This window comes from Gorilla gorilla, chromosome 11 (assembly GCF_029281585.2).
Source record: "Gorilla gorilla gorilla isolate KB3781 chromosome 11, NHGRI_mGorGor1-v2.1_pri, whole genome shotgun sequence".
In the NCBI taxonomy this organism is placed as follows: domain Eukaryota; kingdom Metazoa; phylum Chordata; class Mammalia; order Primates; family Hominidae; genus Gorilla; species Gorilla gorilla.
In genome coordinates, this window is record NC_073235.2 from 137,558,147 (window position 1) to 137,575,333 (window position 17,187).

Genomic DNA, 17,187 nt, shown 5'->3' on the forward strand with positions numbered 1-17,187 from the left:
GGTGTGGTGGTGCACGTCTGTAATCTCAGCTACTCAGGAGGCTGAGGCAGGAGAATCGCTTGAACCAGGGAGATGGAGGTTGCAGTGAGCCTAGATCGCACCATTGCACTCCAGCCTGGGTGACAGAGTGAGACTCCGTCTCAAAAAAAAAAAAAAAAAAAAAAAAGGCACCTCCTCCAAGCTTATGTGGGGCCTGCGGAGTCCTATGGTTGGGAAAGGGAACAAGGGGGCCACCACCACCTCCCACCCCGTCCCTGCTGGAGGCTGCACAGAATCCGCCATCCACAGGCCAGGCCTTGTCTGCTTCAGGTCTGTGAGCCCCAGCAGTGTGGACCCAAATCCTCATCAGGCTTCCGGCTGCCAGGGCTCTTCTGCAGCAAACAGGGTCTCTCCTCTGAAGGAATTTCCAAGCTTCTCTTTGCTGGAAGGCAAAGGAGGATTTGGACTCGCCTATGAATAGCAAGGAAGCTGATGACTGAGAGTTAGCTTTTATCATTGCCGGAGCTGCAGGCCTTTGGGGAAGTGATAAGCCTCTCCCACTCCCGAAGCCCTTGTCCTGCCCTCCCCCCCACCACTCCCACCCCACCCCACCTCCACCCCTGTTAAGCTCAACCATTTCAGGCCATGTCGTCTGGTTATAGAATGAAATGTACAGAGCCTTCCCAAACACGGCCTCACCCAAGCGAGATCCCGGAGGAAAAAGTTGGAAGAGAAGGTGCAAGAATTAATTCTGGGGTAAATTAATGGGGCAAATTAATTCTGAGCCTATGATGAGCTCCTAGGCAAGAACTGCATATCAAACTAAAATGCAGGCATTGTTTAAATCTGACTCGGGGGAGGTTGGGGAGTTTGCTACTGAGAAGAAAGAGTTTTGAAGTCGAGTCTCTCTTTAAAGTTTAATTGGGTCCTCAGAGGACATGAGTTTGCCCTACAGAGGAGATTCAGTAAACGTGCCTCAGGCTCCAAAGGCAAATCCCAAAGCAAGTGGCCTCCAGAGGTGCACTGAGCTCCATGCCCATTGGAATGGCAGAGGGCTTTTTTGAGGGGGCCAGGCTCAGAGGAGGAGATGGGGTCCTGAGAAGCCATGGGTCCAGCAACCAGGGCTGGGCTTTCTTCCCAAGTAAGTGGGCTAGCAAAGGCCCACAGGAAATGCCTCTCAAAAACTTCCACCAAAGCTTTCCAGACAGAAAGGTGAACACATATTTCAGGGGTGGAGTCATAGTCCTAAAGAGTTGGCACAAAGTAGGTCTCTTTATTTATATTTAAAATTCACAGGAACCCTGAATCCAATTCCATAAACACACACACACACAGATGCTTGTTTAACAACATCCAAGAAATTACCATCAAGTACCATTAAGGTGCTGTGTGCTCCTTGGGGCTTCATCTCATAACTTAATTTAGCACCTGCTACTCTCAGGTGTTGATCCCTGACCTGCAGCCTCAGCATGCCCCAGGATCTCTAAGAAATGCAGGATCTGGGCCCCATCCCAACCCAGAGAACCAGAATCTGCACTTTTTTTTTTTTTTTTTTTTTGAGATGAACTCTCACTCTGTCACCCAGGCTGGAATGTAGTGGTGTGATCTTGGCTCACTGCAACCTCCGCCTCAAAGGTTCAAGCGGTTCTTCTGTCTCAGCCTTCCGAGTAGCTGGGACTACAGGCACCCGCCACCATGCCTGGGTTATTTTTGTATTTTTAGTAGAGACTGGGTTTCACCATATTGGCCAGGCTGGTCTCGAACTCCTGACCTTGTGATCCGCCCACCTCAGCTTCCCAAATTGCTGGGATTACAGGCGTGAGCCACCGCGCCTGGCCAGAATCTATATTTTAACCAGATCCTGGTGTGACTCATTTGTACATCAAAATCTGAGAGGTGTTGCTCTGCCATGTGTTGTTGAGGGTGTGAACATCCCTGCCTAGGAAACATAGCTGCACAGACTTTTTTGGAAGTTCTGCCAGTGATTCTTCTCCAACGTACCGCTCGTTAACCCTACTCTCCACTTCGTTGCTTGGTTTTATCTTCTCCAGAGCACTTACCTGATATGATCTTGTTTGTGTTTGGAATACAGCTTCAAGAAGCAGGATTTGTTACAGCTTGTGAAACAACCTCACTTGCAACAGATGCTCAATAAAAGTGTTTTAAGTGAATGACTCTAACAGGGAGGGGAGAAGGAGGAGATGTGGGGTGGGTTGCAAAAGGTAAGTCAGGGGTCAGTCTTTTTATGAGAATTTCTCTACAAAGAACAATGTATTTTTTCTCTTCAAAATGATAAACAAAATGTCATATTGGAATGTCCACACCATAATCCGTACTTAAATGTTCATATCAGATATATTCATAATGGCCAAAAACAGAAACAGCCCAGATGTCCATCAATGGAAGAAGAGTTAAACACACAGTGGTATGTCCACACGAAGGAATACTAATCAGCGGTTAAAAAAAATTGCTCTGCTAATTTCTGTATTTTTACTAGAGATGGGGGTTTTACCATGTTGGCCAGGCTGGTCTCGAACTCCTGACCTCAGGTTATCCACCCGCCTCGGCCTCCCAAAGTGCTGGGATTATAGGCATGAGCCACCGCGCCCAGCCTAAAAGAGCCAATCTCTAAAAGGGTGAATATGATATCATTTTATTTACAGACTAGTGGTTGCATAGGGTTGGTAGAGGAGAACGAATGTGACAATAAGAGGGCAGCATGAGAGATATTGGGAGGGATGGAGCAGTTCTGTATTTTGATTGAGGTGGTGGTTATAGAAATCTACACATGTGACAAAATTGCTTAGAAATACACACACACGAGCGCATGAAATCTGAATAAGATCTGTGGATTGTACCTAGGTCAATTTCCTGGTTTTGATATTGTACTGTCTTAGTGCATTTTCTGTTGCTATAACTGGAATACCTAAGACTGAGTAATTAATAAAGAAAAGAAATTTATTCCTTAGAGTTCTAGAGGCTGTGAACTCCAAAGTCTAGGGGCTGCATCTGGTGAGGGCCTTCTTGCTGGTGGGGACTCTCCGCAGAGTCCCGAGGTGGTGCAGGGCATCACATGGTGAGGGGACTGAGCATGCTGGCTTAAGTATCTCTTTCTCCTCTTATAAAAGAGTCACTAATGCTCCATCCTCACTTCCCAAAGGTCCCACCTCTCCAATACCATAGTCAGATTTCCCACCCCTTAATACTTTCACAAGGGGGATTAGGTTTTAACATGAGTTTCCATCGCATATTACAAATCTATAAGATATTAGTATTGGGGGAGACTGGGTAAAGCACACACAAATCTGCTCTACACTGTTCTTGCAATTCCTATGAATCTATGGTTTTTTTAAAAACAAAAAGTTTTAAAACATTCTATTGAAGTATTCATGGTTTAGCTAAGGACTATGCCTTCTTTTAAAATGTGGAAGAATTTTATACTGTTTAGCACAACCTAACCATAGAAATGTTTTGAATTCCACTGTACAATATGTGTGTCCCTAAAGAAGAAACAACTGTGCCAAAAGCCATTAGGTGCCCACTTTCACTTGAATCTTAGAAAGAAATAATGCTGTGAAGGCTTTCTTTTTGCTTCTTGCATGCCAGTGCCGGGGCAGGGGCCTGTGGAGAGCTGCCTTGCTCAGGTGGAAGGAGACTGAGCAAAGCACCCCAAGAAGGCTGCATCGCGTTTGGGGGCGGTGGGGTTCACCACCATTGCCTGATGGTGTTCGAGACCCCACATGAACCCTCGACTCAACCCAAGCAACAGAAATTATGTCCAGGGCAGCCAGGACCTGGTCCAAGAGAAGCCATGCCATCATCTTCCGCAGCCACCTGCATTTTGAGGAAGGGGCACTGTTGGAAGAATCTCCCTGACTTGAACCAGCAGTAAGGAATTACAAGGTGAGGGTAGGCAATTGGAGACCTTCATCCCCCTCCCTGCCCCTCTTAATATCTGGGTATACAGTTCTTACTTGGGTCAAAATGTGTGTGGCCTACAGAAACTAAATGGGAGCGCTATAAATAATGCAAGCTATTCCAAAGCCATTACAACAAAGGCAAGCTTGAAAACTCAAATGCCTGCAGGGGCTGGACAGGAAAAGGAGCGCATGGGCCAAGCAGGACTGTGTGAACTGAGGAAACAAACTGGGTCTAAGGGAACCTTCTCAGCTGACTGCTCCCTGGGGACATGGAGTCACCAAATGTCCCAGCTTCTCAAGACATGCCAGAAACCTGGGTTTTCATGTAAAATGTACTGCTTTGAATGTAATAAAATTGTTTAAGACATCACATGCAAGAAACAAGACACAAGTGCCAACAACATCTGACTTGTTCCTACCAGTCCACCTCCCCCGCAAGCCACTGTCCTTAAGAAAGAAAGGCAAGGACCACGGGAAAGCCAGCAGGTCAGTCTGGGCCACGAGACAGCAGCTCTGCTACCCTTGACCTTGACATTTGTCCTCAGGCCTCTGGAGCTGCAGTGGCAGAGGAAAGCGACTTCCCAGGAGAGAGAAACCAGATTGAGGGACATTGGGAGTTTGAATTGGCTCCACCAAGAATTGTTAAAAGGGACCAGGGCACAGTGGCTCACACCTATAATCCCAGCACTTTGGGAGGCCGAGGCAGGTGGATCACTGGAGTCCAGGAGTTCGAGACCAGCCTGGGCAACATGGGGAAACCCCATCTCTAAAAAAATACAAAAATTAGCTGAGCATGCTAGCACATGTCTGTGGTCCCAGCTACTTAGGAGGCTGAGGTGGGAGGATCACTCGAGCCAGAGTTGCAATGAGCCCAGATCATGCCACTGCACTCCAGCCTGGGCAACAGAGCCAGACTCTCAAAAAATAAAAATAAATAAAACTAAAAAAGGAATGAGCGGGAACATAATGTATTAATGTGAGCATTTCCGACCTTCCATCCTCCAATCCAAGAGGGGAGGAAAGCTTGAGGAACACTATGTGCAGACCGGGGCTGAGGCTGGGGGACCAGGGAAGGGGAGGGTGCGGTCTGAGAACACTGGAGGGTGAGTGCAGTGAGTTTAAGGAAAGCTGCCAGGGACTAAGATTAGATCATCTTTACTGTCCTTCAAGAGGCCCAGGTAAAAGTGGAATTACTTTTGACTGTTACACTGTGCGTTAGAATTCAATAAGACCTTGCTGAGACTCGGCCAGTTCAGGTGAATCTGTTTACTGTGTAGAAATTCTTTCAGTTCCATCTGCAAACCGAAGGAGAGGCTTTATTCCCCCCATAGTCTGCAGGTCTAAGGATGCGCTCTGTAAAATTTCGTAAGCCTCTGGGACTTGCCCAGCGTTCTCAGTGGTGACTGTCTTAAAAGCGACAATGTCGTTTGGGAGCATGGAGGTGAAGTGAAGAGAGGGCAGCTGCTCCACTTCGTGGCCTATGTGGGGAGGAGAGAAACTCCCCCTCAGGTTAAGGGCAGAAGACTTGTGTAGGGAGGAGTCATATCATGAGGAAAAGCTGCACCCGTGACATGGGGGCAAGACAGGGCTTGTCTGATAAACTGGTGAGACTGCCCGGCTGAAGCCCATTCTGAGGGGGGATTGACAGACGAGCCTCTTGGAAGAGAATTTTCCCAAGGGAAGAGAGCCAGGCAGGCAAGGTCAGGCCGGAACAAAGCCTTAGTCATCCGAGGACGACACACTCCGAGTCCAGCCCACGTGACCCTGATCCAGCCCATGGAATCTGGCTGAAATCCTGGGAGAAAGGACTTGGAGCCAAGATGAAAAGAGGTCTGCTCATCACAAGTCAGTCAGACCCTGGGGGTGCCAGACGGGGAGAGGGGCTTCATCCCTGCTTCTTCCCAAAGCAGCCCTCAGCTGTGCTCCCATATGTGACCCGCCCCCACCACCTCAGCCCAGGAAGGGCCCACAGGGGTCAGAGAAGCAGCTGGGTGCCTGGGTAAGGAGGGCCAGAGTCCACAAGGGACAGGTCCCAAGACTTCCAGGACTTCTGGGGGTGGGGCAGCCTAAGGTCATCAAATAACAGGAAGCGGCAAGAAAACACATGCTCCAAGAGTGAAAGTGACACCAAGCTAACATCCAATCTAGGAGGCCCAAGTAAGCCCAGAAGACAGGTGCATCCACATGTCCCCCCGTTATTATTTTTTAGGGTATCATGTTTTACTTTACTAAAATTGTAAGCTCCTTGAAAGCAGGAATCTTTGTCTCTTTTATTCAATGCTCCACTCCGGTGACAGAAAAGTGCCTGGTGTATAGTAAAGTCAATACTTATTGTCTGATAAATTTCCCATAGAGTTTCACCATCATAGGGTTTTTTTTTTTAATCAATTGTTCTCAAGCTTTTTGTAGCAGCAGATGGTCTTCTTGAAATAAAACCTCGTGGGGAAGCTCAAAAAGCAAAACAGATAAATGTGGAGTTCCTCTGATAGAAGAGGAGATGGAATGAGGGATCTCTGTCCAACGCAGCCCAGCCCAGCCCCATGCCTTATGGCTGGCCCTGAGAATGCTTCAGGCAATTCCTTAGGCCACAAAGAAGACAGCTAAAAACACAAATATGGTCATTTTGTTAAAAACGAAGCTGACAGAGATGCCCATGCAACCTTTCCCCTGAAGCTGACAGAGATGCCCATGCAACCTTTCCCCCTGGTGGCATTTGGAAAAAAACTCAGTGATATGAGATGAAGCCCCAGGGAAAGGATTAATGCCAGCTTAGCATATGGACGGATGGAGAAGCTAAAGTCAGGGCACCCTTCAGTTCATTATGCAGGGACGGAGGGCAGAGCAACCCAAACCTGGCACATCATGCTCCTCCAGCCAACATGACAGCACCCGGCGAGCTCTGACACCTCATAAATATTCATGGCCGTTGGCTCAGCAGTTTCTGAATATTCCTAAGTTTGAACTCTGCCTCCACACTGCCCGGGACAGGAAGCCAGATGGAATTGAGACACAGCCCTTGCAGTTTTATCAAATGGTGAGTTTAATTCTATTATTATTTTATCCTTCCCCAGAAAACTCCAGTTTTGCATTTATATTGAGTTACTCCTGGCTATGTCTAGCGACAATGACACAATGTCCCTGTCAGGACACATCCCAAGCCACTGGGGTCATTCTCTAGCTCCCATTCATATGGGTGTTTCTAACTTTTGCCGAATCTAATTCCAGAGTAAGAAAATAACACTAGTGCCTGACAAACAGCCAGCACCAAGGGGTCGAACTGCATAGATTCTAGAGTTGCAGGGCCTGGGACCAAATGGCAGCTCTGTCATTTTTGCTTGTGAATGTTGCTGATTTGGGCAACTTATTTGGTTTCTGTAAGTCTTTGTTGAGCATCTCTAAAGTGTGGGTAATCATCCCTGTATCAGTTTCCTATTGCTGCTGTAACAAAAGACCACAAACATATGAACTTAAAACAACCCAAACTCATTATCTCATTGTTCTGGAGGTCAGAGATCTGATATGGATCTTACTAGGCTCGATTAAGGTTTCAGGAGGGCTGCGTTCCCTCCAGAGGCCACCACTTTCCTTGGCTTATGGCCCCTTCCTCCATCGTCAGAGCCAGCACTGGCCAGCTGTGTCCTCCCACGCTGCATCCCTCTGACTTCTTCCTGCTGCTTCCATTTATAAGGAATCTTGTGATCATATTGGGCCCATGCAGGGAATCTAGGATGATCTTGCTGTTTTAAGGTCATTGATTAGCAACCTTAATTCAATCTGCAAACTTAATTCCCCTTTGCCATGTATGGTAACATATTCACAAGTTCCAGGAATTAGGACACAGACATCTTTGGTGGGTTATTATTCTGCCAACCACAGTACTCTTCTCCTACTGTGAGGGGGAAGGGGTAATGTGAGAGCAAGCAGGCCCATGGCCTGCATGTAACTGAGTGGCTGTCTTCAGAAGCCGGACACACTGAGCCACGCTGACACCAGGAAGTTGGAAGACACGTCCTGTCTTGCATTGTCCCATAGGACCTGCAAGTGCCAGTAAAGACTACTATCCAACTTTGCCCACCTAGCCTGCTAACCTTGGGAGAAAGCAATCATCTGTCATCTTAGGCCAACCTTCTTTTGCCTTTGTTTGCACAGAATCTAAATAACAGACTATATGCCCAAACCCACCCTGCCACTTTCCTCTTGAACCACAGGCACTCGGCAGCATCTCCACTGCAACTCCAGGACGCATTGGACCACACACCCAGGAATGTCCCCTACGGACATCTGGGAGCCCAGTCCCAAGGCCCCTCCAGGAGCAGACACCCTTCTATGCAACTTGGGGCAACTCAGCCTTGCTCTCAGGAGACAACTGAGTGGCCAGTCTCTTCCCTGACACAGCGGTTACACAGGAATCCCCTCCGTGGACAAGAGCTGGCCAGGTTGTATGACAATGCCCAGTTCTCATTTTCTGAGTCTTTCCTCATGATAGTTGTTCCCACAGGCCTCAGGAGCTATTCCTCAAGCCATCTTTGCCCTTCAAAGCTTAAACAATTCCTGACCCTAACTTCCAAATCTTTTCTGCTTAATCTATGCACCAAATACCATGCTCGGCCATCTGTGTAGTCCCCATGTGTATTTGTCTATTCTTAAGCTGCTAATAAAGACATACCCAAGACTGGGTACTTTATAAAGGAAAGAGGTTTAACTGACTCACAGTTCAGCATGGCTGGAGAGGCCGCAGGAAATTTACAATCATGACAGAAGAGGAAGCAAACATGTCCTTCTTCACATGGCAGCAGCAAGGAGAAGTGCCAAGCAAAAGGGGGAAAAAGGCCCCTTACAAAACCATCAGATCTTGTGAGAACCCACTCACTGTCATGAGAACAGCAGCATGGGGGTAACTGCCCCCATGATTCAATTACCTTGCACCAGGTCCCTCCCACAACATGTGGGGATTACTGGAACTAGAATTCAAGATGAGATTTGGGTGAGGACACAACCATCCCATATCACCATGTGACTACAGGTGCTGCTGGAAATCTCCATTAAAGGATCTCTGGAAATGGATAAACTCTGTTGTATTCTTCACAATCACAGCCACACAGCTTGACTGACACTGAAGGTCAAAAGAGGCCTATTCATTATCCCATGAAACAGTTGTCTTTAATGACGCCAGTGGGAACTGTGGTACAGTGAGGAAGACTGAAGCCTGGCTGAGTTTGTCAATTCCTCAGTGCTGGGGTTTGAATTGATACCCCACCACTTCTGAACTCTCTGAATCTGTTTCCTCCTTCTTAAAGTGTTCAAAGTAACTTTGCAGTATTATCGGCTCAAAACAAAAGAGAATATCTATGGCTTTGCAGTTCAATACTTTGCAGTATTATGCCTCAAAACAAAAGAGAGAATATCTGTTCAAAGCTACCACTTCTGGTACCACCTTCTGATTACCTATGGCTCCATCTCAGGTGATCCAAAGCTTAATGGATTCAACAGCAACCATTTTATCATATCTCACAGATTCTGCAAGTCAGGAATTTAGGCAGGGCTCGGTCAGGGGACTCTTCTGTGCCTCATGTGCCCATGGATATTGCTCAGTGGAACTCAGCTGGAGGTGGACTGGCCTGGAGGGTGCAAGGCGGCATCACTCATGTGTTGTCCAGGCAGTTCTTGTTTGCAGTGGCTGCCACAAGCACTGAATTAACTCAAATGGAGCCACTGCTTCTAAGGAAATTCAAGATTTGATTCCCGTGAGCTTCAGCTCATGACATTTCTGTTGACTAATCAATATGCAACTTTGGTTTTTGTGTGTTTTTGTTTAAAGATACCTTATTGAATATCTATTTCTTAAAAAATAATTAGTTACATGAAGTATTTTCTTTATAAGAAAACACTAGCATGGAAGAGCTTATCATTTTCCTGAACCTGGGTAATGTGTTCATGAATTTCTTTGGCTCTCAGCCTCACAAAAAAATGCTGTCACTACTCTTTTTTCTATATGTCATAATCTCAAAAATCTACAGATTTAGCCATTTACCCATCTTTTTCATAGCTCCATCATACACCAAAGATTTAGTTTAAGCACTTTCCAGGATGGCCTCGCTTACAGATTGGCAAATTTCCTCTTCTCTTTTCCCAATGTACCATGTTGTTGATTCATAACCTTGAACTCAGGGCCAACAGCATTAAAACGCCTGCCTGAACAAAGCATACTGGACACATGTATTTCCTCTGCAAGGCACATCAAAGCCTTTTTGCACTTAGGAACACTGGTCTGCACTTGACCCCTATGTTTGGGGGTCACTTTAAACAGTGAAATCAACAGCAAAAAGCACAAAACACATGGCGCTAGGTAGATGGTGAAAAGGACCGTTGATTGCAGTATTGAGAGCTATAACAAGAAGGCAAAGCATCTTCTTGTGTGACCTCAGCTGGGAACATGCACATTGAGAGACTCAAACCTTTTGCTGCCCCACACACATCCATGAATAACTACAACAGTGCTGCAAGTATTGATTTGGGGGTTTTGAATAAATTTTAATGAGCAGATAAATTTGCAAATACAGAATCTGCAAATAATGAGGGTCACTGGTATTTGGTGCTTTTTCGAGAATGGGTGGAAGACTGCACTCAGCTGGGACTGTCCAATGGGGAGAGGTCCATGTGTGGCCCTCCAACATGTCACAGGGCACTTGGACTTCTTATTGTTTTTCTTGATTTTCCTCATACAAAACTCCGTGTGTGTGTGTGTGTGTGTGTGTGTGTGTGTGTGTGTGTGTGTCTGTCTGTCTGTCTGTCTTTCTTGAAGCAAAGTCTGTAACTAAATAAACTATGTTACTTTGTGTTCATTATTCAAACATTTTAGGGACCAGGAGAATTCTATGGTTTGTTTAGTAGAAAAAGCTTACCAGGATGGGCGCAGTGGCTCACCCCTGTAATCCCAGCACTTTGGGAGGCCAAGGCGGGCAGATCATGAGGTCGAGAGATCGAGACCATCCTGGCCAACATGGTGAAACCTCGTCTCTACTAAAAATACAAAAATTAGCTGGGTGTGGTGGTGTGTGCCTGTAGTCCCAGCTACTCAGGAGGCTGAGGCAGGAGAATTGCTTGAACCTGGGAGGCTGAGGTTGCAGTGAGCCAAGATCATGCCACTGCACTCCAGCCTGGTGATAGAGCGAGACTCCACAAAAAAAAAAAAAAAAAAAGAAAGAAAAAAGAAAGGAAGAAAGAAAAAGGTTACCAAAAAAAGACCTTGATGCTATCTAAAATATGCCTTTTCTCAAATCCTTTCTAATTGTGCTATGTTTAGAGCATGAAGAACATGACACAAAAAATATAATTGCATCATAATTGGGTCAAAAATTCAGTAAAGGTGACAGTCCTTGAAATTTACTATTCTGTATTGGTCCCTTAAGAAATTATCAGGAAGAATATATTTAGAAAATAAGTCCATCACCAACTCATTCCCTTTTAGTTACACAAATCTACAGTCTACCCAGTTAGGAATAATCCTTCCCTCTTACTTCATTAATAAAAAGACCAAATCATTCATCATCCACTTAGGACACCTTTTAGAGTGAAACGGGACACTCTTAATCATGCTAGGATAACAGGCATAAGCCAAGTCTGCCAAGACCAACTGGGCACTGCACCTGTCCCACCTGTGGCAATATTCGTAATCAATATAAACCTCAGGACGTTTATAAGACTTGCTTGGTTGTAATGCATTGTATCTTTCCAACTGTGACACAAATTACTTTCAGGGGACACAGGTTGAACTCTCTTTTCTAAAGCCATATTCAACAGACCTTAATTGGTCCACAAGCCCTGCAAACTATTTAAGCCATCTATCCATCAAAACATCTCCCTTTTATAAAAACTAATGATTAACAATTGCCTTGAGAAATGTGATGAAGCATTTCAAAAGTCACTCTCACTGTAGTTTCTTTAAGTGTATTGCACTTGATTCTTTTCTTAATCTGGAATTCACTTTCTCTTTTTTTAAAAAAATTTGTTTTTGTGTTAGAGGATTTTTAGGAGAATAGACTAAGTTTTAGTATCTCCCCATTCAAGACATAACAGCTCTTCTCAAAGGTATTAAAGCAGTAGCAGCAGTTACTCCTCCCTTCATTCTCAGACTTTCACCTCCAAAGCCAAGTCAATCAAATGCCAAGAAAAAGTCAGTCCATCTTGCATTATATATACTAGAGTAATGGTCTTCATTTATTTCACAGGTTTTGTCGTTCATTCTTTGCATGCAGACATAGCCAAAATCCTTTTGTACCATTTGTAAAGTGGAAATGATACTACCACTACTATTATTAGTCCCTTAAAATCACCTGCAGCACATCGTGTGTTTGTGTGTCTCAGGGGATCACCTGAGCTATTGGGAAAGGTTAAAACACACACCTGAGTTGAGAGGCCAGCTGTGCCTTGGGCTTTATTCCACGGAGAGACATGTCCACCTAATGGAAACTTTCTCACCACACTCTGTAAACAGAAGCCTGTGGTCATACACCTTCCATGTAGCCCAGACCCCAGATCACATTGCAGTTGGTCCCTGTGGCTTGCCTCCATCCTTGGGCTATTTAGATATGCCAGATATACAGCACTCATGTTCTCTTAATTTAAGCCTTTGCATAGCTGCTCAATATCTGCTTGCGCTCCTGGCCTAACTGGTGAAATTAGAAGCGTTGAAACTTCTTTTTGGTGACCTCTTACTATTTTACTATTTCTCAGGTACCAGAAAAGAAAGGTCTCCCTGTCCACATCCTACTGATGTATTGCTGATCAGTTCAAACCAACTTTATCTATTCTGTATCCTAGTAAACATAGGACTTGTCCTTCTAACATCCACTTGGGTGGAGAAGATTTGGTAGAGAGGAGAAAAACTGGACATTTTACAGAAGTGAAGTCAAAACAACAATTTCAAGAAATCATTCAGGATTCTATGAAATTCTGATCTCACTTTACACTTTTCATGATCTCTGATGAATAAATCTTTATGTGAGGAGGCTGGTTTAGGGACTTTGCTGCTCTGGGTTTGAATACCCCACAGATCCTGACTAGCACTTCCCACAGCTTAATGAACCCCATTCAGAGATTCTAAACCTTAACAATCCCAAGCCTTCATGCAATTCCTCTTATGGTTCACTAAAAAGCTTAGGCTAGGGCCAGGCATGGTGGCTCACATCTATAATCCCAGCACTTTGGGAGGCTGAGGCGGGTGGATCACCTGAGGTCAGGAGTTCAAGACCAGCCTGACCAACATGGTGAAACCCCATCTCTACTAAAAATACAAAAATTAGCCAGGCGTGTTGGCGTGCACCTGTAATCCCAGCTATTTGGGAGGCTGAGGCAGGAGAATCACTTGAACCCGGGAGGTGGAGGTTGCAGCGAGCTGTCCAGACTGGGCGACAGAGCGAGACTCTGTCTCAAAAAACAACAACAACAACAAAAAGCTTAGGCTAAATCGTTCGCCTGAAGGTCTCAGTGTCCTCCAGTTTTCATGTACAAAGATGGCGTTTCCACCTTCTCAGGACTATCATCTCAAGAGCAGACTCAGGCACAGTCCTTTCATATTGACTCCCGCTCTACATTTCATCACCTTTTAGAGAATGCGCCCAGAACAACAAAAGACTGTTTGCAGTTCTAATGATTTTCTTGCTGACCTTTGACCATGCAGACAACACTCGGTTTTCTCTATCCCAAAATGTGTCTGTGCATAATGCCCTGTGACATTCACCTCTATCTTTGAATTGCATGAATTAGGGATTAGAGCCTCAGTGAACGCTGCTGCCTTTTTCAGGCTGTTTCAAATCTGCAGGGATTTATTTGCCCCATTTTATGTTAGTAACTTTGCCTTTGCAAGCTTTACCTAGGCTTCTTTAAAAAAATTATTTTTTTAACTTATAGAATATAATCAGAGCAAAGCTTCAGAGCTGTGGGGCAGCGAAGACTAATTGGTGTTTAAACCACTTTGAAGCTTTTAGTCCAAGGGCAGTAGCACCTCCATAAATGTTGTCAGTATCCAAGGGCCTGATTTCACTCCAAGAATATGATTTGTGCAGTTTGCAAGTTGTTTTCTAATTGTAGGATGTGAAGAACTGTCGGCTAGAGTCTAGATTGATTCTGATGAGAGCCCAGAGACACAAATTCATCTTCACTTGCCCTCCTTGTTTCGCGTTTAGATGGCCACAGATTTCATCTCCAAGATATTTTAAAAACACTGTTTTCCCTGTGGTCCCTACCCCGTCATGACCATCCATGTGTCCTCCATTAAATGTAACCAATTTCTGTATCTTTTTGAACTTCAAAATATTTCACAATCAATTGTCTAAACTTACATCTCATTTAAAATGGCATAAAAGGCGAGAGAGAAGCTTGCTTGCTTCTTGAATCTGATTACAAAAAATTATCAACTGTGTAACTTTTTGCTTTAAACTACCCAGAGCAGCATGAATGGTATGTCTCAGAAAAGGCAAAAATAATAATATTTCCCAAACTCACTAAGGTAATTATTCCTGCCTTATAAATAACAATACTTGACAAATATAAAACACCTTCACATCAAAGTCACTCACACTGTGTTTAAAAAATTGAGGCTGATATCTCTGGGTCCCTATCTGAATAGCCAGATGCAGTCTCCTGGGGCACGGCAGGGAAGGAAAGAGAAGCAACATTTACTGAGTCTCTCATGTGTTCTTACATGTTTAACCCCATTTAATTCTCACAATAACCCGGAAGTTATAATTTTCCTATTACAGAGGAGGTAACTGAGGCTCAAAGAGGTTCTGTACCTTGCCCAAGGTCATTCCTGCTAGCAGAGGCAAGGTTTGAACCCACTTTTGGCTCCCTGCAAGGGGTGTCCCATGTGAGAGATAAAGAAAAGTCCCTCAGGACCTGTCACCTTGAGCAGTAGCCTAACTTCCTGCTGAAAATTCTAGCAGGTGGCCTAGAAATTGGAGAACTAAGCAAGTCAGAGAGAAAGAGAAACATCCATGAAAGAACTGGCAATGGACTGTCTTCAGAATGACCCAACCTTGGTTCTCAAAGGGCATCTGGTTGTGCCTCAGTGTCACTGGTAGGACACAGCGAACACCTGAGGAGGTGTGGCCAGAAGGCACTGGGACTTCAGAATACAGCAAGGCAGGAAAATAAACAGAGCCATGTCCAGTCCAAACTGGAGTAAGGGACTTGAACCCTCGGAAGCTGGCTTGAGTGGTGTCCTAGGGTGTGTTAAGGTCACAGTGGATCCATGGACAGAAGATAGTGGAAGGTCTTTCTGGGGGAGTCCAAAGAAGAGGGTTTGGGGTCAGAGCAGAGGTCAAGATTCAGGGGCAAAACAATGGTGTTCAGAAAGTCAGAGTACAAGCTCAGGGGAGAGGTGGCCTGGACGAGCCCTGTGGTAATAGCAGTGTATTAGTCTGTTTTCAGGCTGCTGATAAAGACATACCTGAGACCGGGCAGTTTACAAAACAATGATGTTTAATGGACTTACAGTTCCACATTGCTGAGGAGGCCTCACAATCATGTTGGAAGGCAAGGAGGAGTCGGTCACATCTTACATGGATGGCAGCAGGCGAAGAGAGAACTCGTGCAGGGAAACTCCCATTTTTAAAACTGTGAGATCTCATGAGACTTATTCACTATCACAAGAACAGCATGGGAAAGACCCGCCCCCATGATTCAATTACCTCCCACTGGGTCCCTCCCATAACATGCAGGAATTCAAGATGACGTTTGGGTGGGGACACAGCTAAACCATATCAAGCAGGTACCCAGCTGCTGGGCTAAGAAGGAAGGGTGGGCGAGGGGTCAGGGCTGGGATTTTCTTTTCCCAGCCCTGTCCCCCAGCATGGTCAGTATTATCTCGGAACCTGAGCAGGACCAAGCCCTCCAGTGCTGTGCCTGGCCTGCTGTGCTGTGTGGCTCTAAGAAGGTAGGGCCTGACCAGAGTCCTCAGGACCCGTGTGGGAAGGCACTGAGCTAGAAAAAAATGCACCAGTTGACAAACAGATGGGAAATTAGAAAAGAAGTAGAAATTTCCTGTAACCAAAAACAAATAAGAGCCTGAAACTGAAAGTTGAGGCTTTTTCCTTTGGAAAAGATGTCCCAGCACTGACTTTTTTCCATGACTGGCCATTAAAGAGGCAGGCTGGCGGGGAAGGGGATGTTTCCAGGGCTGGCCCCACCCAGCGTAGTGACAAAGCACAGCCGCCGTTTCAAGCTTGGGGAGAATTTTGGTGCATCCGGCCTAATGCAGTGACTCATGCCTGTAATCCCAGCACTTTGGGAGGCCAAAGTGGGAGGACAGCTTCAAGTCAGGAATTCAAGACCAGCCAGAGCAACATAGCCAGATCTCGTCTCTACATAAAATTTAAAAATTAGCTGGATGTATTGATGTGCACCTCTTGTTCCAGCTACAAGGTAGAAAGATCACTTGAGCCCAAAAGTTTGAGGCTGCAGCAAGCTATGATCACACCACTGCACTCCAGCCTGGGTGACAGAGTGAGACCCCATCCCTAAAAATTAACAAAAAAAATGAAAAAAAATTGGTGCATTAAATTGAGAGGATGAAGTGGATTACAGATGTGGAAATAAAAGTACGGAGGTGAGAGGTTGGAAAACACAATGAATGCACAGATAACATTGAGCAAAACAGCTTTTCGGGTGCAGGCTGCACCTCTGGAATTGGGGAAGGAGATGCACAAAGAGGGCTTGTGAGCAGTGCTGGGGTGGGTTCTGAAAACACCCTTCTCAGCCATCACATACTCGCTGCAGGCTGGGCATGACTGTTGAGCTTGCCCCATGATGGAACAAAGTTGCTAGCTAGGTGGGGCAAATGGGCTTCTTTCACTGCTCTCCGACAAGAAGACGGTGGCTTCCCAATTAAGCACTGCATCTGCTGAATCATGAGGTCTGAGCGTCCCTCCAAGCAAAAGTGCAGATGCTACCCCTGCAATACCTGTGTGTCCCAGAACGTTTGACGGGGGAGATGCCTTGGAGCGCTTCCTCAGACAATTTCTGGACAGGATGAGAAAATTCGGCTCGTCAATATCTGTCATTGCTTACAACATACAGACAAGCATGCTTCCGGGATGTTGAGAAAATAAGAGAACTTCTCTGAATTGCTTTAAAGGAAAATTATTGCCCTCCCTTTCTCTGCTGTCTGGCACTGAAACACTGTTTTCTCCACTTTGCTACATAGTCCTCTCTTCTGATGTTTATCTTTTTTTTTGACTAATATTTGTATTGGTAAGAGGTGCTTTGGAATTTGCACACATGAAGAAAT